The sequence below is a fragment of the Aulonocara sp. 'chitande type north' Nkhata Bay genome, linkage group LG7 (assembly GCF_057382095.1).
Source record: "Aulonocara sp. 'chitande type north' Nkhata Bay isolate Kocher_YH1m ecotype deep benthic linkage group LG7, A_spYH_male_GT1.1, whole genome shotgun sequence".
Classification (NCBI taxonomy): domain Eukaryota; kingdom Metazoa; phylum Chordata; class Actinopteri; order Cichliformes; family Cichlidae; genus Aulonocara; species Aulonocara sp. 'chitande type north' Nkhata Bay.
This window is the reverse complement of record NC_141350.1, coordinates 7,333,256-7,347,402: the sequence shown is the minus strand read 5'-3', so window position 1 is coordinate 7,347,402 and position 14,147 is coordinate 7,333,256.

Below are 14,147 nucleotides of genomic sequence, written 5' to 3'. Positions count from 1 at the left end.
AGTGGGCGTTAAGGCGTTTCGGAAGGGATATAACAGCTCTAATAGCCTTGCATGCATTTGTATTAGAGCTTTGTTTCATGAAAATGTATCTGTGCCGAACAGCAAAGAAGTATTTATAAACACTTTAAGACCCATTTGTCATTAATAAAGGTGAATTTGTGTGTGTGTGTGTGTGTGTGTGTGTGTGTGTGTGTGTGTGTGTGTGTACGTGAGTGGGGGGAGGGGGGGGGGGTGACAGACACATCAGCATCCATTATAGAAAATTATAAGCTTGTAGGAAATCCGTTTCTTAGAGGACGCTTGAAACAGACCACACATTTGCATTTCTATGCCATTAAAATAATTACATTTACTTAAACTTACAATGAAGTTTGTTTTTATTTGATAGCCTCACATTAGCCTCACATTTGAATTATAATTATTCCCTTTTGTCAGATGTCTCTCTTGGGCGTTCTGTTGTGATAAAATGCATTTAGGGACGTTTGTCTGTGAACCCAATGTATCATTCTCCATTTTTCTGTCTTTCTGTAACTTTACTGCAATTCTCGTACCTGCCCATCTCAGGCAGATCGAGAATGTCAAAGAAAGAAAAAAAAAACAAGAAAGAAAGCAGGGGTGTTGTCAGCGGAGAGACAGCACCGACACTCTAAGGAAAGAGTGAATAATTGATACAGACTCTAAAGAAAAGACTGTGGTTTTGGTGGTTGAGCTGTCAGCATACAGTGAAGTAAGGACATGATGCCAAGCAACTTTACAAGCTGTTGAGGGGTCCCTCTTCAATGAGATGGTAATAACCAGTTCTCCCAAGCCCTGCACGCAGACGCAACGTGAGAAAGATAGTTTAGAGGAGATTGTCTTTGTTCCTGGGGTTTTATTAAACTACACAAGGCTCTGTCACCATGATGTGCCTGTGATTAAAAGGCGTGCAACTCTAGCACATCAACTTCTGACAATCTCTTACAGCTGAACTAGCTGGTCTAGCTGATATTTGTTTGCACTTCAGTACAGAATGTGCAGTGTACTATATATTCACAGTGGTGTCTGCAATAACAGTGTTGTAGAAGGAGAGTAGGGGTTTCTGGCACAGTCCTGTGCAATGAATCAAAAAACACTCTGGTAAACAGCATCTAGTGGCTTCAGGGTGTTGGCAGCAACAGCGGACATGCAGAGTATCCACATGAAGTGCAGTGATGATGCTTTGACAGTTTTTATATTGTTAAAGGAGAAGTACAGATTATTTAATAAAAAAATCTAATATGATTTTCAGCTGGAAGGAAAAGCGTTTTATGTAAGCTTCAGAAGAATATGTTTATGAGCCTGTCATTATGATGATGAAGAAGATGATTATTATCATTGTTATTAATATTATTATGTTATTAATATTATATTAGCGAATAAGACAATTCCTTTAGGTCATCTCACTCGACATTACTTCTACCATAGAACCAACCCTAAAATTAGTTTTGCTTCTTCAAAGAGGAAAGCTATATATAAAGTCTGAACAGCCACAACATAAAAGGAAAGTGACACCAGCATTTTTATATTTTTATTTAAAACATTAGATATACTATGTTAAATTTTAGGGTCAAAGTTAAAGAAAAATATAAGCAGGGATGCATGATGAGCAGCAAGAAGTGGGAGCCAACCTAAGCAAACACAGGCACGCCTTTTTCTACATGTTTTCAAACGTTTTCAGATGATGACAATTTAGCTATTAATAAACATTATTATGCATTCTTAACTTTAACTTTCTTAACTTTAGTGAACAGCATATATGACTATAATCTGGATTCTTTCTCAAAAATACAATCCCACACACTTCTTGAAATGTCACTGTTTGCTGCTGAGTTATCACATATATAAAACTGCCTGGAGATCAGTGTACTGTAGTGTATTGTAGTTATCCGATATTTGAGCCGGGAAGGTAGTGATTGCAGTTTAGACAGGATAGAAAGAAAGTGGGACAGACTCACTGGCTGAGACTGACTGGGTGGGCAAACTCACTCATTTGTGGGTGATTAGGAAAAATCCTTGTTCCATCTCTTTTGGGATGAAGGATATTGGCACCATGCTCTGTGCTAAAGTGGCCTTCTTGAGCCAAGCATCATAGTGTTTTTCCAATCGGGCTAGCCCTGATTTGTTCTCTCTAAACCATGGCTACCATTTTGGCTAATGAATTTTTGTGACACATTTTCTTTTTAAACTGGTAACACACTGGCATATTTTATTTGTATGTATTATTTTATCATTAAAATAAGCTGTAATGTGCCTTAATATAGATATTAAAGTGTCTTCATGAACATAAACTGAATGAGACAGTTGTTACAACTAAAACAAAACTAGCACATACGTCTCTTAATCACACATTTTCTTTAGTGCTTAATGCAGTTATCTTAAAGTTCAGTTGTTACAAAATATTCTAAATACAAAACAAAAAACAAAATAACTGTAGCATCCACCCTTTGTATAATATATATTCAAATTGGACTGAACCAAAACAACAACTCTGATTCAAAACTATTGTGACGCCACTGCTGCACTCAGTTACAATTATTGGCATGCATTTGTTATAAGTCACCAATACAGTGGTTGGGGTAGGTGTTGCTACTGTCGAGTAGCCATATTAATGTGTGCATGACTATGAGAAAAGGTCATTTTGAGCTTAAAAATACAGAAGGGAAGTCAGCTAAAGGGAAGGAAGAAATTCTCTCAGCACGTCACCACATTAACCTCACATCTGTCTAGCATTAACATCCACCTCTAATGTTCTCTCTTTTTTTCTTCAAGACCCTTTAAATGATGGGGCCTTTAATCATCTTCATTGCTGTACAAAATGATGAATCCCTATGGGTCGATCACACTGAACAGTGAGAGGATATATATCCTCACCACTTTGAAAAGAAAGGATAATGCATCTTGAAATCTATCTATTCTTTGTCCTTAGGTCATTAAAACTGTTTCCTATTGTTTAGACAGGACATATTTTAGTATGTATTACAATAACATAAAAGGTGACATAACTAGCTGAAAGTAAACCCAGGCCATAGTGTTATTTTTTGTAAATAAAAGGTAATATCTACAAAGTCTCTCTTCCTGTCACAAATTATGTTTTACATGGTAATTGCTGCTCCAGTTCCTTTAATCTAGACCACACATCGTGCGTCCTATGGGAGTCGAGATACACAAAAGCGAATCATGCTAAACTGTAACAGCAGCGGACTAAACACATTTGTAATGTAATTAGGTGTCACGTTATTAGGCACACTAAGCCACCAGAGGTTGTACAAAAGCAATTTAATAAAAGTTGGAACTTAATAACAAATGCAAACAAATGCAATGAGTTGAATATCACAAACACATATTACAGTTGCATTTACAGGTAAACACAGAAAACATATTAAATGTTTAAAGTGAGACGTTTTACTATTTTATGAAAAATATTAGTTCATTTTGAATTTGGTGGCAGCAACGTCAAAGATATTGGGACAGGACCTTGTTAACCATGTGTACCATCTCCATATTTGAGAATTGAGGTGACCATCACCTTTGGGATAGAAATGTTGTCTTATCCTTGTCTGACACTGGATTCTACAGGGAGTGCAGAATTATTAGGCAAATGAGTATTTTGTCCACATCATCCTCTTCATGCATGTTGTCATACTCCAAGCTGTATAGGCTCGAAAGCCTACTACCAATTAAGCATATTAGGTGATGTGCATCTCTGTAATGAGAAGGGGTGTGGTCTAATGACATCAACACCCTATATCAGGTGTGCATAATTATTAGGCAACTTCCTTTCTTTTGGCAAAATGGGTCAAAAGAAGGACTTGACAGGCTCAGAAAAGTCAAAAATAGTGAGATATCTTGCAGAGGGATGCAGCAGTCTCAAAATTGCAAAGCTTCTGAAGCGTGATCATCGAACAATCAAGCGTTTCATTCAAAAATAGTCAACAGGGTCGCAAGAAGCGTGTGGAAAGACCAAGGCGCAAAATAACTGCCCATGAACTGAGAAAAGTCAAGCATGCAGCTGCCAAGATGCCACTTGCCACCAGTTTGGCCATATTTCAGAGCTGCAACATCACTGGATTGCCCAAAAGCACAAGGTGTGCAATACTCAGAGACATGGCCAAGGTAAGAAAGGCTGAAAGACGACCACCACTGAACAAGACACACAAGCTGAAACGTCAAGACTGGGCCAAGAAATATCTCAAGACTGATTTTTCTAAGGTTTTATGGACTGATGAAATGAGAGGGAGTCTTGATGGGCCAGATGGATGGGCCCGTGGCTGGATTGGTAAAGGGCAGAGAGCTCCAGTCCGACTCAGACACCAGCAAGGTGGAGGTGGAGTACTGGTTTGGGCTGGTATCATCAAAGATGAGCTTGTGGGGCCTTTTCGGGTTGAGGATGGAGTCAAGCTCAACTCCCAGTCCTACTGCCAGTTTCTGGAAGACACCTTCTTCAAGCAGTGGTACAGGAAGAAGTCTGCATCCTTCAAGAAAAACATGATTTTCATGCAGGACAATGCTCCATCACACGCGTCCAAGTACTCCACAGCGTGGCTGGCAAGAAAGGGTATAAAAGAAGAAAAACTAATGACATGGCCTCCTTGTTCACCTGATCTGAACCCCATTGAGAACCTGTGGTCCATCATCAAATGTGAGATTTACAAGGAGGGAAAACAGTACACCTCTCTGAACAGTGTCTGGGAGGCTGTGGTTGCTGCTGCACGCAATGTTGATGGTGAACAGATCAAAACACTGACAGAATCCATGGATGGCAGGCTTTTGAGTGTCCTTGCAAAGAAAGGTGGCTATATTGGTCGCTGATTTGTTTTTGTTTGGTTTTGAATGTCAGAAATGTATATTTGTGAATGTGGAGATGTTATATTGGTGTCACTGGTAAAAATAAATAATTGAAATGGGTATATATTTGTTTTTTGTTAAGTTGCCTAATAATTATGCACAGTAATAGTCACCTGCACACACAGATATCCCCCTAAAATAGCTAAGCTTTGATATTAATGAGTTTTTTGGGTTCATTGGGAACATGGTTGTTGTTCAATAATAAAATTATTCCTCAAAAATACAACTTGCCTAATAATTCTGCACTCCCTGTATTTGCTCAACAGTTCTGGGTCTTCTTTGCAGTATTTTTCATTTCATGATGTGCTAAATGTTTTCAGTTGGAATGCACACAGGTCACTTCAGCAACAGGACTCATCTACTATGAAGCTATGCTGTAATAGAGCTAATATGCAGTTTACTTGCTGAAATATGCAAGGCCTTCCCTGAAAAAGTCGTCATCTGGGTGGGGACATGCCCCACCCAGGGGGACATGCCCCAAAAGGTTTGCGGGTCATGGGTTGTTCCATAGTTTGTACACAGATTTTTTGCATGATGGTTAATGTAATGTATGTTTGCACTGATTGCCGATCACGCTTCAACTGAGTCGTCCTCGGTCAGAAGGAATGGTACTCCACAGTGATGTAGTTCAAATAACTTTACTAAGGAGGTGGCAGATGACATTAACAGGCTCCAAACGCTCTGCTCGCTTTAGTAATGTCCCACGAGTTTCCTCCATAGACACTTGCAGTTGAGTCATGTGTTGGAGGACACTGCTCCAAACTGATTCCATCTTCTGCCATCTCTCATCCTCTTCATAGTCGGAGCTGCTTGAACTACTTGGAGCTCTAGATGGCTCGGGTGGCTCAGTTAGGTTGTGCTCATAGTCCACCAGATGTCCTGGAAGTTTCTTCTCCCGCGTTGGACGGGGGCTATTCGATGCACCTCTATCCTGAGGGTTTGCCATCTCATTAACTCAGCCAAGGCGAAATCCGGCTCGAAGGACCACTTGTAATGTATGTTTGCACTGATTGCCGATCACGCTTCAACTGAGTCGTCCTCGGTCAGAAGGAATGGTACTCCACAGTGATGTAGTTCAAATAACTTTACTAAGGAGGTGGCAGATGACATCAACAGGATGTACAGCGTTGGTAGGGAGGCATTACAGTATTCACATGCAGGTGAAAGGGGTGTGAGTGTGTATATGGGTGTGTGTGTGGTCATCTGTAAACAGAAAGAACAAACATTTGTATTAACCACTATGGATAGCAGTGTACCCCTTCTACAGTACTGTGGGTTTCCAGCGTAATGTTATACAATCTGCCATAACCTCATGGCCACTAGATGGCACCCTAAGACCATAAATGAATTTCTGGCTCGTATATACATTGGCAAACCAGACCTCTGCAGATTACAACGCTTCAGAGAATAAACATAGTAAATAGTTACATCCGCCTACAACCACAATGCTTGACAGTAAGTCATATATGGAATGAAATATGGGCTGAACACAAGGCTGCCTGTAGTAGGTCAAAAAACGTATCTTAGCGATAGCAACGGGACTAGCTTCTTACGTAGCAAATTACACAGATAAAGTCAAACAAGCATCACTCTCATCTTACAATACTCACATGGTAAGCACACACACAGTATTAACTCACACAGGAATGCAAGTAAATACGTTATCCTCCGACACACCTCTCATCTGTGCAGAACTGCGCTGAACACGTTCCCAACCGGAAGTACAGATACCGAGGTGCATCATGGGTAACGTAGCATAAACAGTTACAATGAACAAGCGGACTTTTAACAGTTAACCTATGTCTATCTTTACCCAAAGAAACACTGCCTTTCTAAAATGCTTATTTTCCACTCAGTCATGTTACTGAACTGTTCCCAGTTAACCTAAATGGTGCAGAATATTCCCCCTACTGTTTCTTTGTAATACCACTTGCTTTTTGAGCCTTTTGTTGCCCTCCATTCTAACTTTGTCTGAGATGTGTTGCTGCCATCAAATTCAAAATGAGGGAGATTTTTACTAATGTACAGTTTATGAGTTTTTAATACTCAATTTTTCTATTTACTCTTAGCTAACTCTGAACTTAACTCTAAATAAATGTTGTTTTTTGAGATTTGCAAATCAACACACTCTGTTTTTATGTAGATTTCACACAGTGTCACAACTTTGGAACTTTGCTTGTGCTTGTATGGAGAATGTGATGCTACTCTAGATTATTGGCTTATATTAAGCAGTGTTTCTATTGAAATATTTTGAGGAGATGATGAATAAAGAAAATGAGAGAGAGAGAGAAGGCTGGATGAAGGACAGGAAGGGCAGGAGGAAGTGAGCAGCTATGAAGAACATGAAGAGTAGAAAGGCAGTTGGTTCAGAAGTCATAGCTGTGGAGGTACAAAGATGTCTTGAAGACTGCTTAACAGAATCTTTGAGAGTGAAAGCATGCCTGATAAATGGAGAAGAAGTGTACTGGTACCGAAGGGAGAGAAAAGGAATGAAAGTTGGTAAAAGCAAGACAATAAGTGTGTGAATGAAATGGAGACAGGTAGAGAGGTATACATGCAAGGATATTGAAGGTAGACAAGTTTAAATACCAAGGTCAACCATTCAAAGCAATGGACAGTGCACAAGAGAAGTGAAAAAAGAGAGTGTAGATAGGGTGGAATAGAGACAAGTGTTGAGGTGATTGGTGATTTGAGATGCTTGAGATGCTAGGAATGCTAGGTAATGGCCTGCATTTGTATAGCGCTTTTCTAGTCCCTAAGGACCCCAAAGCGCTTCACACTACATTCAGTCATTCACCCATTCACACACACATTCACACACTGGCGATGGCAAGCTACATTGTAGCCACAGCTGCCCTGGGGCGCACTGACAGAGGCGAGGCTGCCGGACACAGGCGCCACCGGGCCCTCTGACCACCACCAGTAGGGTGAAACTGAAGGAGACAGTTCAAAACCCCTATAGGGAGCAGCCAAAAGAAAAAGAATACAAGAAAAAGATTAGTGTACTGTTGTACAATCTGGCAGTACCATCAACCACAGCTTACAGAAAAACATTAAATTCAGTCAGCATACTGTATCAACCAGCAGTGGTGATCTGATCCTTCTGATAACTCAAGTATAAATGATACCAGAATTAATTCTATCCATCCATCCATCCATCATCATCATCTGCTCATCTCAATTCAGGTTGCAGTGGCAGTAGGCTAAACAGGGCATTCCAGATGTCCTTCTCCCCAGCAACACTTTCCATTTTCTCTTAGGGCATCCTGAGGTATCTCCAAAACACATGAAATATATGATGTCTAGAGGATTTTCTCGATCTACCCTAGTGTCTCTTCCCAGTTGGGCATGCCCAGAAAACCTCCAAAAGGAGGCACTCAGGAGGCATCCTAACTTGATCTCTGAACCATCTCAAGGGCTAATTTAACACAGAGGAGCAAGGGTTCTTCAGTAACGCTGAGCCCAGCCGTTCAGTCAAAACTAATTTTAGTCATTTGTATTTAGGACCCTGTGACAGACTGGTAAGCTGTACAGGATGTACTCTGCCTCTCGCCCTATGGCAGCTGGAATAGGCTCCGTAAGGTGAGCATAGTAAAAGAACTTTAATTTTTAGAACCACTAGAGTATCTGTTTATCCTAATTGTATGCTGGAAAAAACAAAACAGCAAAAAATCCAAAAAGAACCTTAGTTACTGTCACGATCTGGTTACAGGGACTCAAACGCAGAGCGGTTAGGTGTCTCCAAGGTGTAGTTTATTTACAGTGCCAGTGCAATATATGTACAGTGAAGGGATCCAAAACTCCGGGGAATCACAGGGTAGCTCTCTCACACTCGCTCACGTCTTCTTTGCTCACACTCACACACGTTCACACGGCAGGGAGGTCGCAGGTCCGGGGGGGGGGGGGGGGGGGGGGGGGGGGAGATCTGAGGCAGAAGAGAAGGAAAGTCACCAACTAATCACAAATCACGAATCATGAAGCACAAGTCCACAGGAGCTGTGAGAACACTAACGTCAGTAGTACAATCATCCAGCGACGAGAGGATCTGTGTTCCAGCCTCAAATAGTGCTCCCGGTGATGACAGGTGATTGTTGTCAGGTGTGTGTGTGTGGGCCAAGGGCGGGAGCCCACAGTGAGCTCCGCCCAGGCAGAGAGGGAGAGAACAGAAACAGCAAATGCAGCCTTGTGGGGCCGACCGGGCAGGCACGGAGACCATGACAGTTACTGCATTAATAGAATAGAATAGAATAGAATAGAATAGAATAGAATAGAATGCCTTTATTGTCACTATACAGTTGTACAATGAGATACAGAGCATCTCCTACTCAGTGTAAACATGCTGGGGGGGGGGGGTACAGTTCTGCAGCGCTATGTACATATGGACAGTATTAACAAAGGGAAAAACATATATATGTAAAATGTACAATATACAAGACGTAAGTAATATGTAATAAATAGTGTTATGTATATACAGTTGAGTTATTGCACATGGAATTGGTATAAATAGTGTTATGTATATACAGTTGAGTTATTGCACATAGAATTGGTATTGCACAGTGGTGGTCCATAGAGGAAGTGGGAAGTGGGGGGCTGTGTTATCTGTGCATGTGTGAGTTCAGGGTGGTTATCGCTTTGGGGAAGAAACTGTTTTTGAGTCTGTGGGTTTTTGTGTTGATGCACCTGTTGCACTTCCCTGAGGGAAGCAGGCTGAACTTGTTGAAGCCAGGGTGGGAGCTGTCCTTGATAATGTTTGCTGCTCTGGTGAGGCAGCGGGAGGAATAATGTCCATCAGGAAGGGGAGAGGGCAGCCGATGATCTTTTGTGCTGTCTTGACCACACTCTGAAGCCTCACTCTATCTGCTTTGGTGCAGCTGCCGTACCATGCAGTAGGTTAGCAGGCTCTCAATGGACGAGCGGTAGAAGGTCAGCAGCAGGTTGGAGTTCAGCTTGTACTTCCTGAGGACTCTCAGGAAGTGCAAGCTGTTGGGCCTTCTTGATGACCACTGAGATGTTTCCTGTCCAGGAGATGTCAGCAGGGATGAGGACACCAAGGAACCGGAAATTGTGGACCCTCTCCACACACTCCCCGTTGATGTAGAGGGGGGCCAAGTTGGTGCTGTGTCTCCTGAAGTCAACAATGAGCTCTTTGGTTTTCTTAGTGTTCAGTGCCAGGTTGTTTTCTGAACACCATGCTGCCAGCTTCAGGACTTCCTCTCTGTACTCTGCCTCGTCTCCCTTCGAGATGAGTCCGACTACCGTGGTGTCATCATTAACTAATAATTAGCAAGTATTAATTAGTGTAACATCCTGAGAGTTCATGAGGTTTTACATCATCTATTTTTTCTTGTCTTAATTCAGACAGTAGCTTCCAGTATTTACTTTTTTCACTGACACGTCTGACTGAATGTATCTAATTAGCATAGCAACATTTGCTAATCAAGATTTCATATAAGTACAGCTGAGATGAATTGATGAGTCCCTAGCAATAATTTTTGACTCGATCACTGTGAAATACTACAGGAACAGATCACCATCTGTTTTATAAGTCATCCTAAGAAGGAGACTGTTGCAGTCTAGCCAATACTTGTTAAACATATTTCAGTCTATAAATGGTGAGCCAAATGTCCAAAAGCTTTTATGGCAAAAATTATTATATACAATCTATTAGATGCCTTTTGTTTGTGATGTATGAAATAACATTTGACTGGAGTAACAACTCCTTGTGCCTCCTATGGCTCTGCATTATGGTAAGACTGGGCATTGCGTTGTTTGTCAAGATGTCAAGTGAAACCTGCCCTTCCCTTTCAGTGAGTGGTAGATCACAAAGGGTGTCACAGCTATTTGTGTGCGCTCATGCTCTTGTGTGAGTCTGCTCAGGTAATTACAGCATCTGTTAAGAGCTTTGCTCATTGTTTTTCTTCTCCACATGGTCACCACTCCAGAAAATCAATTACCCAGGGGAATACTAAATCACAAAGACCGATTTATTATTCTATTGCAAAAAGCAGAAAAAACCTGGATAAGAGTGGGATTTTTTTCTCACTTGCTCAAGTAAGGGTAAATATGTTAACTGAGAAAAATATAAAGGAGTGCTTAATGTAAAAATGTGGATAGTAGTGAAAAATGAAACATTTTTAAAGCAACAATTTGTAGTACTACCGGAAAATGTTGTGTAGGAACTGAACTTGTACTTAGACAATGTTAAGTAGTTAGCAGTGAAGTAACTCTATAAGTAGCAATGCAGTTTTCTGCACTTTGTTATTGTTTTCTTAATTTTGAAAGTACTTTTACTCAGTATGTGAACAGATTATATGAAGATCAGCAAATCTGACAGCTCTTTGTTTAATTTTTAACAGCCCTGCAAGTAGACCATATTAGCAGACCTAGTCTCTGTTTTCACAAGACATACAGCTATTTCCAGGATCACGACTTGCATGACTCAGAGGTAGAAAAAGAGCACTGGAGTTAGTGATGTGTAGTTGATGCTTCCATGCTGGCTGCTACTGGCTGTTGTCCTTCTCTGAGGTATTTCAAATGTCAGAGTTACATAGATTCATTACTTCAGTAATGTGACTTGGTGAAACCAGATTGTTTAGATGGATAAATGGTGTGATTCACATTAACTGTTGATTAATTGTACTCATTTATTGTGCCGACAGAATAGTCTTCCTCCTACCCTGACCTCAATCTTCAACGTCCTTTGTAACCACTGTGATGACTTTGAGTTCTATTTTCTCCTCTCTGCCTCCTCTTTTGCTCCTACTGCAGTGCTTTTGCGAAAAACCCATAAGCCGATTTAAGTTTCCATTTTAAAAATAATAATAAAAAAACCCACATTCACAATAAGAAAAGTGAAAAGCTTTCTTCTTCTGGAACAGCACCGGATTGCCTTTATGGTATGCCTGAACTCTTTTTATTTCGGCAGTTCTTTAAACTACCGTGTCTAATTGCGATGGCATTTTTAATTAAAAGTCAAGGATATGTGGTTGTTTGTGAAGGGAGACTAATCTGTTCTTGCCTCCACCTCTTCCAGTGCTAGCTATCTCCCATCTATCTGCCTAATGAGAAAATGGAGAAGGCAGTGCAGGACTTTTTGATATTTGCCTTTCTCTGAATAGATTTCTGTGAATTCCCGATTAGCAACCAAGCCTCAGACTATGCTGTTCTGTAGCTCAGGAAACTTATGGATTACTAAAGATAACAATGAAAAAGTTTCCTCTGGCTCCATATTTAAAATCCTCTGGATGCTGTTAGCATCTTTTTATAATAAACGTAATATAGTATGCATTATATTTCATATAGAAGAAAAGTGCAGGACTTTATTTATTTGCTATCTATTTATTCACTGATGGTTTGTACTATGTATTTAATGTATGAAAGGTTGTTTTACAGAGCAAATATCAGTAATACGAGGTGGGACATGAACCATTTTTATTCAGCCTTTTTTGCCTTCATTGGCTGCTTTTGGACTACTTTTATTTGGAGCAGAAAGGTGGCATTGTGAATAGGGAGACAATTAGTCATGCAGAGGACATTGGTTCAAGCCCCAGTGCTGGCAAGCATCCGTCTTACTGAAGTATTTCAGAGTAAAAATGCAGAATCTCAGCCAATTTCCTATACCTGTCTCTCAACTCTGACCTCCTGGTGAGAGGACAAACATAGTACAAGCACAATGATCAATGAAGCATCCAATTATTATTTAATTTCAGCTTTTCTGGTGGCTGCCAAGCTCTGTCATCTTAAATTTATGCTCCATCTTTTTTCTTCTTTGCTGTTTGTTAACCCCTTTGGGTTTGTTGAGTGAACAAATGTTTCTCTATCATTCTGTGTAAGGTGCTCAGTTTAAACACATGTAAATATTATAGGTACACAAAAACGTGTCGTGTTGTTACAAAAAAATAATAATAAAAAATTAGGAAAAAAACAGGAATGACCTGATCATTCAGTACTTCCTAATTAGTGTTTATTCAGGACGGTACAGTAGATGATAATGATTATTTAACCTAATAACGAGTTGGCTGGGAGATGCTAAATCAATTATCAGTTAGTTTAGATTAGTATATAATTATCTGCATTTCTATCAGATTCCCAAATCTCTTTATGAGTCATTCCTGACTACTCATTCAGTAACTATAACTCCAGCCCAAGCTCTTTTTTGTGTTATCTGAAGCAGTGAAACATCGCTCTAATTAGTAATTCCACAGTTCTGCATTACTTAAGGATTACTTACCATTTACGTGTATGTGAAACATCATACTTATTAGAGCAGATTTATTTAAAAATGAGTAAAAACAAGCATAGATAGATGTTTATTTTAAAACAAATATCAAATCATATCTAATATTTCACTAAAATAACATCATTATCATGATTTATGGTTCAGGAATTATAAGGGAAGTGGAGATAAAAGACTCATAAACAAGTAGGTTATTTCTGGGTTACTAAGGTTACTCATGCTTAATAATAATTTTCATACTTAAAGGCTAATCTTTTTCATAGTACTGGTTGCTTTTTAACATAATAAATAACTTAGTCTTACACTGAGTGAAGAGTTTAGTTGAAGACTGAAGGCCACTTGAAAACGCCTTCAAACCACTGGGTAGGAACTGGATTAATTCTCAAGGTATTTTTGTTGTGTATATTTATGAATCTTTTAATATTTCTATAACCGAATCTACTTCGAAAGAAGAAACAGATATCGTTTTTTTACACACCGTGTTTAGCAAGACAATAGAAGTTTATATTACACAGGGTAATTTGATTCCTTCATTAAAGCAAGCGCCAACATCGTTTTGTCTGTAACTGTGGCTGTGCTTCCATGGCTGCACTGATAGCAGAGGTCCATGCTGCTCCCCTCCACATTAAAGGCCCCAGTGGGGATGCAGGGCCACAGCTGGGACTCAGCAGAGAGAAGAGATTAACATTGTGCTCCACTATTCTGCTTCACGAAGGGCCCAATGCCCAGCCTTAAAGCCGAGGAGGCAAAGCAATGCCTGTAGGCAAGCAAACCCCAGAGGTGGCCCACAACCACAGCAAAAATCCATTTGATTCCAGCTTGCACAGGCATCAGCCAGATACAGACTCTAGTGGGTTTTACAATGGCAGCCTTGGCACCTTAAGGGAAAATGTCACCTGAAGTTCTGTGGAGCCCAGATTAGACAGCAGGTTCAGAACATCCTTTGTCAAGAAAGGCATTGTTTCCCTGTCATGAGTTTATAATATGTCAAAAACTATTATTGTGTTGATATCATTTGATCGACATTTCACAGCATGGTTAGTGTTGA